This window comes from Typha latifolia, chromosome 1, assembly GCF_019914945.1.
Source record: "Typha latifolia isolate L0001 chromosome 1, TyphaL0001v2, whole genome shotgun sequence".
Lineage (NCBI taxonomy): Eukaryota > Viridiplantae > Streptophyta > Magnoliopsida > Poales > Typhaceae > Typha > Typha latifolia.
Genome location: NC_133086.1, coordinates 17,585,487 through 17,601,284, shown reverse-complemented (window position 1 = coordinate 17,601,284; position 15,798 = coordinate 17,585,487). Strand labels below are relative to the sequence as shown.

The 15,798-nt window shown below is 32.6% G+C and overlaps 1 long non-coding RNA gene across 2 annotated transcripts; it reads right to left on the bottom strand.

Annotated features, from left to right (window-relative positions):
- Positions 1 to 3,120: 3,120 nt before the first annotated feature.
- LOC140802595 (uncharacterized) lies at positions 3,121 to 10,674 on the bottom strand. Of its 2 annotated transcripts, none has more exons than XR_012111679.1 (3): positions 9,116 to 10,674; positions 3,579 to 9,026; positions 3,121 to 3,513 (listed from the first exon to the last, which is right to left on the bottom strand). It is a non-coding gene; the product is annotated as an uncharacterized lncRNA (long non-coding RNA). The 2 variants fall into 2 exon arrangements; XR_012111680.1 differs by having other exon boundaries at positions 3,121 to 3,497.
- Positions 10,675 to 15,798: the final 5,124 nt, after the last annotated feature.

Here is a 15,798-nt window from a genome sequence, read left to right as displayed (position 1 = left end):
AATTAGTAGTTTAACTTGGTGCTTCTAAACTAGGCTTAGGGAGAAGTAGGTTTACGCTAACCAGGTTAATGAAACACTAACTTAAAATCTAAGAAAATTCTTAAACCCGTATCAAAAAGGGATTTAGTAGTAGTGTCTCTGGTATGAGGCACATGTAAGGAGTCATATACGCTGATTACAGTGAGCGGAGTTTGATATAGGATGATATCTGATCTCTTAATTGGTTAAAACAGGGAATGATGATATCACCATGATTTATGCCTCGTCCAGTATTTATTTGCTGCGAAACTAGCAGGCGATTGTCCATAGCAGGTATATATATCTGAAAGTTGAGAGGATGAATACTAGTAATAATAATAGTAGTAGTAATATATAATTATGATTATTATTATGACGATGGTGATTATTATTATTGTTACAGAACTATAAATATTTATTAGTGTTATTAACTATAAATTATTTACAATATTAATAATATGATTATTATTAATTAGAATATTAATTTAAATAACTAATATTAATTAACATTAACATAATTTTTAGTTGAATAAATAATAATAATAATAACAATTAATAATAATAATAATAATAATAATAATAATGATATTAATAATAATATAATAATATTATTATTATTATTAGTACTATTACTATAATTAGTACTATTACTATTTTTAGTACTATTACCATCATTATGATCATTAATGTTACTACAATTACAATTATGATTGTGATTATTATTATTATTAATGGAGTGGGAGTGGGAGTGGGAGTGGGAGTCGGAGTGGGGGTGGGGCGGAATGTACGTTGCGGCCATGGTATATAGTAGGTAGTAGAAAAGTGTGGTAATAGGGACGAGAGAGCGAGTGCAAAGAAATGTGGTAATAGGAAAGAAATGTGGTGGGGGGCGGATGGTAAGGAGTATTTCCATTAAATTTTTTATCTAAAACACTAACACTCTACGGTCATCTTAACCATTAATTTGATAAAGTTTTTTTGGTATAATATCCTGGTAACTTACATGTTTTGGGTTGAAGAAACCATTTTGAGTTAAAAGTAAGACATTTTGGATTGTGCAGGGTATTTTGAGTTCAATGCTGCAGCGTTTTTTTTTACGTATATAAAAATGCTGAATGTAAACCGCAAATCGGTGCAATGAGAGGATTGATACATGTAATGTTTTCTTAACTATATAACATCACAGGATAAATAAGATTACTTCACTACTAAAATCAAAACCTTACGGCCACAACAATATAGTCAAAGAAAGCAGAATACAATAACAACATCAAAGCATACTAATCACCAAATCCATAATACCACATGTTTGGTTTAATTATTGTTGTGGTTACTAATTATATGCTTGTTGCTTATTCTTATATTTGCGTGTTGACTTATGCATTCTCACGGGAATGAATGACCACAATAAACAATAACAATCATCATCATCATCAACAGGCACAATAATAACTAGCATGACAACAATATATATATATATATGGGACAAAAAAAGAATTATAACTACAAATATAAAAATCAGACTACCACTATCATCATAAACATGCACAACAATGACAATGACAAAACTTAAAAAACAAAACAAAACCATCACTTCCATCATCAACATGCACAAGAATAAAATGAAAAATAACAACTAGAATAACACCCACGACAAAAAAAAAAAGTACAACCATAAATACAAAACTACACCACCACTATTATCATCAACATGCACAACAATAATAATGACAAACATAATAACTAGCAAACATAGCACAAACAAAATAATAAATATAACTACAAATACATACCACACGACAAACATAACTACCACAATAACAAACACAGCAATGACAATCACTATTGCTATACCACCACAACAACAACAAACACAACCACAAGAAATTATAACAAAAACAGCAATAAACATACACCATAAGCCCATAACAAAACAAAACAAAAAAACAGAAACCACCACCTCAAACCATGCTATCACCACCACATGACTACCACTATGCCAATACCATAATCAATAAGAAAATCGGCAACTACAACACCAATCAATAAAGAAATAATAAGAACATATCAACAATAAAAACAATAGCAACAAAATAAGCAACCATAATCATCAACAAACATAATAACAACAGTAATAAATATAATAACTAATTAACTATCACACGACGGCCGCCATCGCCATCATTGACGTAGCTATAATTGCCACACTATCACCAACACCACACCACCACAACCACTGCTCTCACTATCGTCGCCACCAATAATACAACATCACTATCCCCAACACATGAATATCATCACCACAACCTCTATGACTACACAGTAATGCTACTAAAATAGACCAAAACTCACATGAGAAAGTGTTGGTTGTGGTGGCCATTTATATACCAACCGTAACAACAATATCACCATAATCACCAACACTATAATCAGCATTTCTCACGTATTGTTTGGTATATGCATGTGTAGATTGCACATATGTGAGTTCAATTTTGAGTGTATATAGCTGAGTGTGCATCTATTCAATAGTGTGTACTCATAAGATTTTATGATTACCTTATAAATTCTACCTCTTCTCTTGATAGACTTTCAATAATTTGGTAATTTTCCTGCTAAAGTCATTTTCTATAATTTAAATTTTTTAACATACTATAGAGAAAACTAAAGTATACCTGTTTATTAGACAATCTATGAAGTTATTCCTTGTTAAAATGAACTCTTTTATATAGCATCCTTACTTGTAGGCTTCACTCTTGCTACCGAGATCATTTGATATGTTTTAACCTATTCAAGAAAAACAGAACAAATCATTAGAAACAATTAAAAAATTACCTCTCAATCAGCCGTGTTTCATGAATCATCATCCCCTGCTATTAATAATGAAGTCAACCTCTGCTGTTGATCAATGCTGAACAACTCAAGAGTCATGAATACCACTCAATCAGCCATCTTTTTATGAGTCATCCTGCACTTTTTGAGAACATTCTTACTTGACATTCACATTTAGAGGTAGAAACCTTTTTACCCGGTGAAGTCATATCCTGCTACTGAAAATGACTCTTGTTAAGACTACATCTGTATTTGGTGAGATCACTACTACTGTTGATAGGCTAATCATGGACAATTTTACCAAATGAAATCATTTATTACATGGTGAAGAAAGCCAATACAAAAAGAAACACCAATAAAATTATGGTTACCTACCAAAGTCTCAATCAGCCTTGACTAATGAGATCATCCCCCGCATGTTATGTAACTCTTTCTCTTGATAGCCTTGCTAAAATAATTGCTGATATTGATAGACACTAAAGTACTTGACAATTTCACCTGATTATTTTCACAAGTTCTACAATTACCTCCCAGTCAGCTTGAGTGATGAAGTCTTTCTTTGTTGTCAATATTAACAACTTAGCATCGTTGATTGTTTGCCAGTTGTCACCCCCCAAGAAATGCTAAAATAATTGCTGAGACAATCTCACCTGGTGAAGTCAACTACTGCACAATAACATATTAGATAGCAAATTAAATAATAAAATTACTATCACAAGTTTTACGATTACCTCTCTCAGTCAGCTTGAGTGATGAAGTCTTTCCTTGTTGTCAATATTAACAACTTGGCATCGTTGGTTGATTGCCGGTTGTCACCTCCAAAGAAAAAGTAATACAAAAATTAAAATCATTAATACAAATCATTAGTCAGCTTGACTGATGAAGTCTTCGTTGTCAACATTAACAACTTGGCATCGTTGGTTGATTGCCAGTTGTCACCCCCAAAGAAAAAGTAATACAAAAATTAAAATCATTAATACAAACCATTTAGAATTACAAAATATCAATGAGAATCAAAGAGAGTAAAAAGTTGGCATAAAAAACACCATTACCACATCTCTAGTACTCTAATCTCAAGTCTATAAAAAATCTTTGACATCAACAATAGTGAAAAGATCCATAACCATTTCTACTAATTTCACTTTACAACCTCCATAAATCAGTATTATCACTGGCATCCACAGCACCAATACCACAACTATCAAATAAACATCAACATTTCCACCGATAAGAATAACATATAAGACTACTTAGAAACAAGAAAACCACTATTTCCACCATGGCCATAATTATCTCTATCATTCTGAAATTAAGAAAACAAACAACCATAGACCCAAACTACTAATGATACTATTTATCACCATTAACAAAACAAAAACAATAATATCTTTACCAAAATAGAAACATCACCATCAACAACAATCACCTAATATCTTGTAAACCATTAACATCACCATAGAATTAGCAAAACCAAAAAGACTACACATCTACAACTAAGATCATCACCATTACTGGTATTGGTATACCAGTAAATTAATAAAAGCAACAATAATATCATTAGCAACAATCACCACTACTAACACTGGCATCATTATCAAATGCAAAAACATCATCAAAAATGACTACATCAACATAACCAAGGACCTACATTTTAATTACTCAAACCATCACAACCACAAACACAACGACAAGAACAACATCATCATCAAGTCATCAATAACAACCACTATTTAAGCACCACCATAATCAAAGCAATAATAAACACAATGTTAACAGAATCAACCACCAATGCAAAGATAACCACCATTATCATTAATATATAAACATAAAACAGTAAATATCACCACAAGCACTAAAATAATAGGAACAAAAAAATGTTGTCACCACAACCACTATCAAGTTACCAACATTATAATTCGAAAAACAAAATTCACCAACAACCACTACTACTGACACCACTATCAACAACAATAACATCACCACTAACAAGTCACCAGTTTGAATACAACACCTCAACCAACATTATATGAATATCAACAAAACAACATCAGCAATAACACATAAGAGAAATTAAGAATGACAAAATTATCACAATACCACAAAATGAATAGAATAAACACAAAAAAAAAACATAATTAACACACCATCATCATCAGTTTTCACCGCCACTACCAACACATCATCAAAAAAGGAATCATCTAACTATATAAATTACTACATCCTCATAACCAAGGAATACATTTTAATTACTCAAACCATCACCACCACTAACACATCTACAAGAACAATAACATCACCATCAAGTCATCAACAACCACCACCATTTGTGCACCACCATCATTAGAGCAATAATAAACACAATGATAACAGAATCAAACACTAGTGCAAACATAACCACTATTATCATTAATATATAAACAAATAACAATAAACATCACCACAAACACTAAAATAATAGGAACAAACAACTATTGTCATCACAACCACTATAAAGTTACCAATATTAGAATTCGAAAAACAAAATTCACCAACAACCAGTACTACTGACACCACTATCAACAACAATAACATCACCACTAACAGGTCACCAGTCTGAATACAACACCTCAACCATCATTACATGAAAATATCAACAAAACAACATTAGCAATAACACAGAAGAGAAATTAAGAAATGACAAAACTATCACAATACCACAAAATGAATAGAATAAACACAAAAAAATATAACTAACACACCGTCATCATCATTTTTCACCACCACTACCAACACTGTAAGGTAACACTAATATCATTAAATACAAAAACATCATCAAGAAAAGGAATCACCTAACTACATAAATTACTACATCCCCAACGACTACATCAACATAACCAAGGACAATATTTTAATTACTCAAACCATCACCATCACTATAACACATCGACAAGAACAACAACATCATCATCAAGTCATCAACAATTACTACCATTTAAGCACCACCATCATGAAAGCAATAATAAACACAATGGTAACAGAATCAACTACCAATGCAAAGATAACAACCATTTATCATTAATATATAAGCAAATAATAGTAAATATTACCACAAACACTAAAATAATATAAACAAACAACTATCATCACCACAACTACTATAAAGTTACCAACATCGAAATTCAAAAAATAAATATCACCAACAACCACTACTACGGACACCACTATCAACAATTTAAACATAAAAAAGAAGAGCCACAAGCACAATATTAAAATTATTTGGCTCACGCATGCACATGACAACATGAAAAAATATTTTGCACATTTATTTTACACACAGAAGGACAATAGGCTCATGCATATGCTTGCACATGTATAAAAGCGTCATGCAATAAAAATGTACACCTATTCTCTACGTGGCTTGCGAATGAGTAAACTTGAATACTCATAGATAGAACGTCATACAGAGAACTTGCGCACTCAATTATAAGCTAATGCACACATGAACTAGCAAGTGGATTAACTTAAGCATTTGCATGTATGCAAGCATGATCTCACACAAGAATGAACATATAGGTGTTTGTCTGCAAACATGCACTGTTAATCTTGCATTCACTCATGCTGAGGCATGAAAGGAAATACACGCATACATACAGAGAAACTTGCACGCTCAATCATAAGCTAATGAACACATGAATTAGCAAGTGGATTAATTTAAGCATTTGCATGTATGCAAGCATGATCTTACAAAAATGGATATATGGGTGTCTGTCTACAAACATGCATTGTTAATCTTGCATTCGCTCATGCTGAGGCATGAAAGAAAAGGCAAGCATACATACAAAGAATATATAACACATGTATGCTCATGCATTAATGATTATGTTCAAAGAAACAATATTGCACATGCACACACAAACTAACATCTACCAAATTGAAAATATACCAAGGATAAACTCATGCATGCTCATCCATTTACGATTGTGCACAAAGAAACAATATTGCATGTGCACTACCAAATTCAAGATCTATTGAGAATAAACTCATGCACAGGTGAGCAATCTCATGAATTCAACTGTGAATTTCTACATGCAAGAACATGTGCATGCATGCAAGAAGTCACACATGAGTACTTCTTAAGCTAAAATATAGGCTCATGCATCTTAAGAGCAACCTTTCCTAAGAGATTATCAATGGAAATAGTTTAGACTCTAAAGGGTAGAAAATATTACTTTTGATAATGAGAAGGGAAGAGGTGAAGAGTAATCCCATATTCCCATACTCATATATGAGTAATATAATTGAAAAATGTGGTCCAATCAAAAAGTTTTGGTACAAATTTTAAAATGTAAAGGCAAATAGCATATTTGATCCAATTAAAGACTAAGATGAAGATACTTTAGATATTGGACAAATTATACATATAATAGGAGCATCATCTAGTAAAAAAGGATTAATGAGTGGTTCTTTTAAATAACTGTTGCTTAAATTAGACCAAAAATAAGATAAAATTTGTTGCTTATAAGCAAAAAACTTTAACGCATAACTTACAAGAAATATTGATAATGCAAATCTCGTGGAACGGAAAGATGGGCTAGATAGAATATTAGAACAACAAAACTTTTGCAAATAAAATTGTAATTTCAAATAACATACAGCTAATATGATAGGAAAAAACAGTAGGGCATAAGGATGCAGGTTTAACTTTTAGATGCTAAATTAGATGGTTAGAAATTAACATATAAGGTATTAGCTATCAACATCAAAAGAATTTATTTATGCTACCGTAAAATATCCAAACCATTTGATAGATGGCTAGGATATAGTAAGATAGCAGTGGAGATAAGATTGCACAAATAATCCATGATTACAATTAAAACTGAAGAAGTTGGATCATCTAGAGATTATAAATGATCAACATGGATTAGATTTAGCAATTAGCACCACCACCATGTGAGGACCAAAAGAGATCACGAAATAAAGCCCGAGGATATGGCAAAATCATGAAAAAAATATATTCAGACATTTATCAAAATATGGAAAAGCTATTGCCTACAAGAAGAATGGTACTTGTCATGCCAATATCAAAACCAAAAACAAAAATTCAGATTTTCCTAAGATGGCAAAAAGAAGAGTTGAAACAAGGCAACACAAATACACAAATATGACGCCGGGGAGAGAGAGAGAGAGAGAGAGAGAGAGAGAGAGAGAGAGAGAGAGAGAGAGAGAGAGAGGCATACTGCATACTATAGACAAAAGTCTTGAACCAGAACTCACCCAATCAGCCTTCGTTTCTAAGAAGAAAGAACTAGGGAAGCACAAAAACCTTTAGATCTCGTCAATCTGAAGAAGATTATTAAAAAAAATGCATAAATAGTTAAATATTTGATCCACCTAGCCATTGGATATCTAAACAGCATTAGGTCATACTAAACAAGAGCCAAGCACAAATACCTTCTCTATGGATTCTATTTTGATCATAATTCAATGCTAATCAGAATATACCACAGGAAATAGCAGATTCAACTAACAAGCTATGATGAAGAACAAAAAAAAAACACAAAAAACTTCTGGATCAAGGTGGTATATGAATCTGTGATGAAAGCACTATTTATTACTGAATACAGGCAGACAACATTTTTCTGTTCTATCTTAATTAACCAAATGTTCGTTTTGAGTAAGGAAATGTTGCAACATTCTTTTTCTTTGGTCAAAATGTGCATTGCAATGGAATGGATTCCGTTAATATTAAGCAGGAACTAATTTGTCAGACTAATAGGAGTTCCTATTTTTGCACCGAAAAGTGATCAAAGGTATTATTTAATTTATTTTCACTAAAAGTGATACAGAACAACATGATAATTGCAGCTTTAAGCTCACAATTAGGAAAGTAATCCTTATTCACAACAAACAAAAGTCACTTCATATATGCATCACAATAAAAGCTATTACCCAACTCTTAATAATAATTTTCATCAACTAGCTAAAAAGAGCTAGTCTCTGTTCCTAAAATCTAAATTCTTATTAAGACTTAAAGATACAGAAGAAACAAAGAGAATGCAATGATCTTGACACCTCTTAACATGATACCTGTCCTTTCCAAAGCCTAACTTGTCTGTATATGCTCAGATTTGCAGATCTATTAGTTAATAGAGAAATGCATGTGGGGGGTATAATGAAACAGGACCTGATTGTCTTTTACACTGCAAAATGACATCATTTTAAGCCAGTAGTTCTTAATTTATTATAAAATCATACTAAGAGCAAAAGGAGATATTTCAAGGAAATCTACCTGCCCATTGCAGAGGTAAACTTCTTAAGGCTTTGGTAAAATTGATCCTCAGGTAGAGTTCAGCCACAGTAATACGTGCCTAGTAGGGACAAACAAATCAACCACTGTTAGAAGACCAAAAAACTATGAAGTAATCTAGTAGAGAAATGAACGGCATCTACAGTTCTTCCGCATCTGATGCAGTGAATGACTGCTGACGTGTGACTTTTTTCCCCTGATTGTCACTAAAAAACTACATCAGTGATGAGTTATAGAAGAAACTACAATGAATACCATTAAGATAGATAGTTCCTTGATACATATACAGAAAGTAATTTGTCAGACTCATAGGGGTTCTCATTTGCACCAGCAATACTAGCCTAGAGAGGGATGATCAGATCAACACCAATGCTATTATAAGACCATGAAACTTTATAAAGTAACCTAGTATAGAAATGAATGAATATTTCTATCATCTTTTCCACACCTTCAGTAAAGAACAGAAGAAAAAACTATATCAGTAATAAGTTATAGAAGAATACCAAATTGAAAGTGAGAGCCAATCCAATCATGCCAACAACTTAGAATTCTGATTGTTATCAGAGGGATTAGGAAAGCAGGGAGTTATAATGGAGCAGAGCTTTAAATTTTTCTTAAATCTGCAACAAAAGGTAATGATGCTGCACAGGGAATTATCAAATACATCCGAGTTTGCCTTAATTAGAGCTTGATATTACAAAGTATTCCTTATATAGATCATCAAATATAGCAGTTGTACGTTACAGAAATATATGGGCAATTATCTAATTAACTTTGAGGTTAAAATAACGAGGAAATGAAACAATGATACAAAACTTTTGAAACCCAATTCACGAGTACAGAAATCATAAAGCGCGGGGGCAATCTTAACCCTAATCAAACCGAGATGGCAAGACAGAGAGAGGCTTCAGGAATAAGGGTATCCTCGTCGATCTCTTCATTGTTGCAATTAAGAATCTTGACTTTGTAGGTGAAAAGGAAATGAAAAAGGATTGGGGAAATAGCAGAGAGAGCCATAATAGAATAACAAATTGGAATGGACAACGAACACAATAAATTCCAAATTTAAATCGTAAACATCAATTAAATCTAAGGAAGATTAAACGAAACCCTAAGACCAATTAAATGATCAAGAATTACAAAGGTTGAGAAGCCATCTTCACCCAAATCACAAGAAATAGGGAGAAAAGATAAATAACGAAGAGACGTAGAATAAATTCTAATTTCAAATCTAAACCAATTAAGGCCAAGACTAAGAGAGAGAGAGAGGGTGAGGAATATTAGAATCCTTCTCATCCTCCTCAACCACCACACCACCACCACCATTCGAACCGCCGTCTTCCATCTACGATGATAATCTCGCGGAGATGGGGAGAGAGATTTGATTGAGGAACAGACGAAAGGAAGAAACAGAGAGAGAAATTTGCATGAGGAATAGACGAAAGGGAAGAAGAAGAAAGAAATTCGAAATGGGGAACAGACGAAAGGAAAGGAGAAGAAAGAAATTTGAACCGAGGAAGAGAGGAGAGGGCTTATTTATCGGCTCTCGACAGGAGCTAATAAAAGATCGGGAAATTCAAAATTACGGAGTAGAGCCGTTAGAAAATATTAGGGAAAAGAGGAAAATTGTGTATAACGTATAAACGTATAGTTACGTAAACCCCTAATTAATTGATGAGTTTTCAATTTAAATACCATAATAGCTAGAATATCCTCTCTTATCTTTGAACTGTATACTATTAAAATAGCTGGCAAACCATTTTAAGCAATTTATCTATGGAGAAACGGTCATTTTAAATATCATTTTAATTTTTAATAATGACTAAGTTAGATTTAACGATATTTTGAAGAATGGTATGACAATTGTTTAAATTTTTTTGAAGTTTTAATTATATTTAAGTTTGATTATTGTTTTACTTTACAGAACTAACCAAATTCAATTATACAGCACCAGAACTATTATGTAAATTTTTTTTATTTTTCATTAATAATTATGTAAAGCAAATAAAAAAAATACTAGGCGAATTTTGCAACATAAAAGATCGTTTTGATTTTTAATCCTTCGAATAACTAACATAATAGAAAAAGAACATTTTATTATATTCAAGAATAAGAAATTAAATACTTCTCATCTTGACGTACTAGTGCTTTCATTCTAGCATGCTTGAACTGATTTAGGGACTCGTACATTAACTAGTTGGGCAATCAAATATCCTTTTATGTTTTGCATATCATATTAATTTTACTTTTTAAAAAATTAAAACTAAAAATTAAGACTAACTACTCGAGTTCAAAGCTTCGCCTAGAATATCAATCTGACCAATAATTTCACTTTCACCGTAGGTCACTAACTAGCACAGCATCTCTAGCTTCCTCACTCTCTGTGCTTCAGTCCAAAGTATGATGAAAAGAGAATTAGAATCCTTCAAAAGTAAAACTTCATGCAACCTGAAGATTCATCCTCCTCAGCTTGGAGACCTCCTTCTTGTGGAAGTAAATCTGGTGCTCCATACCACTTCCTCAACTTAGGCCCACCTATATATGAACTACCCATATTTCACTTAGTAAGCAAATATATATAACACATGAAATGCAAACTTTCTAATACAAAAAGGTCCATGATCAGACAAAATCATTATCTGTAAGCAAGAATGTGTGCTTTGCTTGAACAGATTCTAGCATACATTCAACAGAAAATAAACTTCTAAAAGATGAAAATTTCCTGCATTCAAATCATTCCATAATCAAACGGCTTTGATCTAGAAGACATCAATATCCAGAATTTGTATATGGAAAAGAGTGAAACTAATGGGGATGAAATTCCCAACCACAACAAGGAGATCACAATTTTTGGTAGACTTTACCTTCATAAAAAAGGTTGGATGAAATTCCCCTAATATGACAGTAATGACACCCATCTCACTCACCATCCTTTTCTGCCGGTGACCTTGCCTTTGAAAACTTTAGGGATATTAATATATTAGCAGACAACCTTATTGTAGTTCAATTCAATTAAGAAACAAGTACATGAGACATAAACTCTAAACCCCTCTCCTCTGACCTCTTATGCTATGGAACACACCCTACTCATAAGCGAAATAGGTCACTTAGCTAGTTCTAATGTGGGGGGACACACATTTTTTTTTTCACAGAAAATCTAATGGATAACATTTTAGAGATTTTCAATAATTAAAAAAATCAATATGTCATAAAATAAATAAATAAATAAATAAGAAGATCTACAATAAAAATTAGCAACAGTTTTTGAGTTTTAGTTCTAGTTGTCCTCTACCAATTAACAGTCACAACTAGTTGACCTGACTCACCTGTATCTTGGGACAAAAACAACCAACCATTTGAGTCTCCTCTGCTAACCTCGTGCAACCATTGGCCGTATCCAAATATCCTTTCATATTATATATATATGGATTGCTTGTGTTTTGCTTTAAGATTTGTTCTTGAAACAATGAAATATAGCGCAGATCTCAAGGTAATCAGAATGCGTTAAATCCTTAGACGTAGTTAATGCGTTAAATTTGAGCTGCTGCTTTCGGTGTAACCTGCTTTGGGGGAAAGAACTCGATAATCTTCTTTCCCCCTAACCTGCTTCCAAAGCAGGCAAGTTGAAATAAAACAACTCGATAAATTTTTTTTTTGAAGTCAAGGAGCTGTCTCCGTATTGCTACGCTACCGACCCATTAGCTGCGTCGGTCGCAATGAGATTACAAAATTCTGGGGGGGCGTGTCCTATTCGGTTGAGACAAATAGAACCGGAGGATACATTAGCCCTAGCCGCTGCCCAGCTACACTATTACACTCTTCCTACATGTACCAACTTAACTTCCAAAAATTCCTCACCTAGCCTAAGGCATTCATGCACCATGTTTCTGGTGCGCCACGGACTATTTTCCACGCTCTGCATGCATTTGATGGCCTCCAGACAGTTCGACTCTATGACCACTCTCCATTCTCGGCAGGCCACTCTCAAGCTCAGCCGGATCGCCCACAATTCTGTTTCTAACGCCGAGTTCCCCGGGCACGGTTCCCACGCTGCCTGAATAAGGTCACCATTTTCGTCTCAAAATACTGCGGCTGCACCTCCTTGGCTCGCTCCCTCTGGCCACGCCCCATCAGTGTTTGCTTTTATCCACCCTTTCTGCGGAGGTTCCCACGCACCCATCAGTGCACAACTCGATAATTTTTTTCATAAAATCTAACTCAGGTTAGGGAGGGGAAAGAAGATCTTTTGCACACCAGAATGCACGATTCTCCTTCCAACTAGACTCTGCACCCAATGAAACGCCGAAAAGCACCCCGTTGGAGTCAAGTCCTACAACCAAGGAGGTGCAGGTCTCTCTGCCTCCAATTTTATTTTTCTAATAAATTTTTTCAGTGCACATATCTCGGGAACCAACGATATTTATAACAACTATACATCGAGTAATACTAAGTGTGGGCCAACCAAACGCATGCCTTTGCTCTTTCTTTTGACTCTGCAACAACATGGTGAGGCCCACCCCTCTTTAGCCAAGGTCTTGCATGCTTCCCATGGTCAGGAGATTTAATTTAATTGGAAAATTAAAAATAATAATAAAAGGACTAGGAAAGTTGCACCTATAGATATATATTTATATGCTAAGGTAGTAGATTTTGGATATTAATTATTTCAGTACCTGAAAGGTTTGAAGATTCGAGTGACCATTTCCTCAGGTGACCCAATGATGAAAAGAGTACCTCAGGTCGATTTAAGGATCACTCCTCATTCAACCACAAATTTGCACATTTGGAAACTTTTTAAAGACATTTTACCAAACTATACCTATTTTTAATTATTTTTATTGAAATGGCTTACGCGCATCCTAAACTTAATATAAAAGAGGTTTATTTTACTGAGTCCTAAATAAAATGCTTAACTATTTAGTATTTTAATCGGGCAAAAATAAAACGTTGATCTAATCAGCGTTTTATCTAGTGAAGCGTTTATCTTATTAGCATTTTTTTGTTTTAAAAAAAACATTGAACATTTAAGAGATTTACTATTAAAAGAGGATACATATAAAACAATAAAAAAGTTAAATATTTTATTGCTAAAAACATAATACAACAACTATATAACTAAATATATAAAGAAAAATAACTTCATAACTTTATGCTTGATTATCTATTTATCATAAAATATGCCGTTATAAAGATATAGAGGAATTCTATAATTTGACATAACTTAGTTTTCTAAGAAGTCAACCGCACTCGGAATCGAAAAGAAAAACTATACTTCCTCTAAATTTACGTTGATTTTTTTCCCCTTTTTTCCAGATAAAATGTTTAACACTTCAACGTTTTCTAAACATAAAATGCTGAAGATTTGAGTGTTTTATAAAATAAATTTTTTGACATTTCTATCTAAAGATAAAATACTGAACTTATCAGCATTTTATTTACCCATTTTGATATTGAGTTTAAGGTAGAGTCTATTTGGATAAATAAAATATATAAAAAAAAGCTAGTTTGGTCAAAAATTCAACTTTTAATGCCTTTGGATGGAAATAAGTATGATTTTATTCTAGTATAGTAGACTTATACTGGATTAATTTTCAAATAGTAGTTTATCTTAAAACTATATACTTTTCTCTAACTTTCTCTCCCAATAAATATTTTGTATTTATATAAAAAGTTAATTACTATTTTATAATTGAAAATACATCACTTATATCCCTTATTATCTCAATAGTTCTCTGTACCCTCGTCTCCTCATCAGTTCACTGTAAAGCACATTTTGGTAATTTATTAAAGTACTAAATTTACTAATTTTTTTATGTTTCGAAACACCATATTAACCTAAATAGATTTAAGCTAGCTTATCTGAGTTTAAGAGCATAATGAAATTAATTTAGATCTCTTTTTGTTGGTGCAAGGCTCTCCTTATTTGCCAATTAATTCCATCCCTTATCCGACGAGAATTCATTTATGATAAGATAACTCGTTTATAATCTGACTAACTTATTTATAATTTGATTAACCTATTTATGACCAAATTAACTTATTTATAACACGAAAAAATTATTTATAACTCGAATAACTCATTTACAATCTGAATAAATTTATTTATAACCTAAATAGTTTATAAAAGTTTGAATTACTTGTGCCATCAGATAATCTGTTTATGATTTATGTAACTTGTTTGATAAATAAGTCCTATTCATATTTAAAAATTCTAACTCATTTAATAAATAAGTTATATTCAACTCAAACCCGAGCATTTATCATGACCCGACTCTTACATAGCCTGTCTGAAGACTTCCCAAATTTCACTACTCTCTTCAATTGGGCCAAAGCCAGAAAAATGCTAATAACTTTTGAGTCACTTTGCTAATATTACATTTACCTATATAAGTTTTCCCTGTTATTTTCGGGATTTTTATATAATTAACACTAGAGACCTCAAAATTCATAATTACTACTACACTTTTAAAATATTATTATTGCCACTAAATTCATTAAGCACTTTTAAATGTCATTCCATCAAAAACTAAAAGAAAATATCTATATATATATCCCTTAAGTAAGAAGAAAATAACTATACAAACCTCTAGATGCGTATCAACTAGTTGGATGAAAGGGGGTAACTACACGAACTTCACGGCAGCTTCCCCTCTCTCGCTAGACGT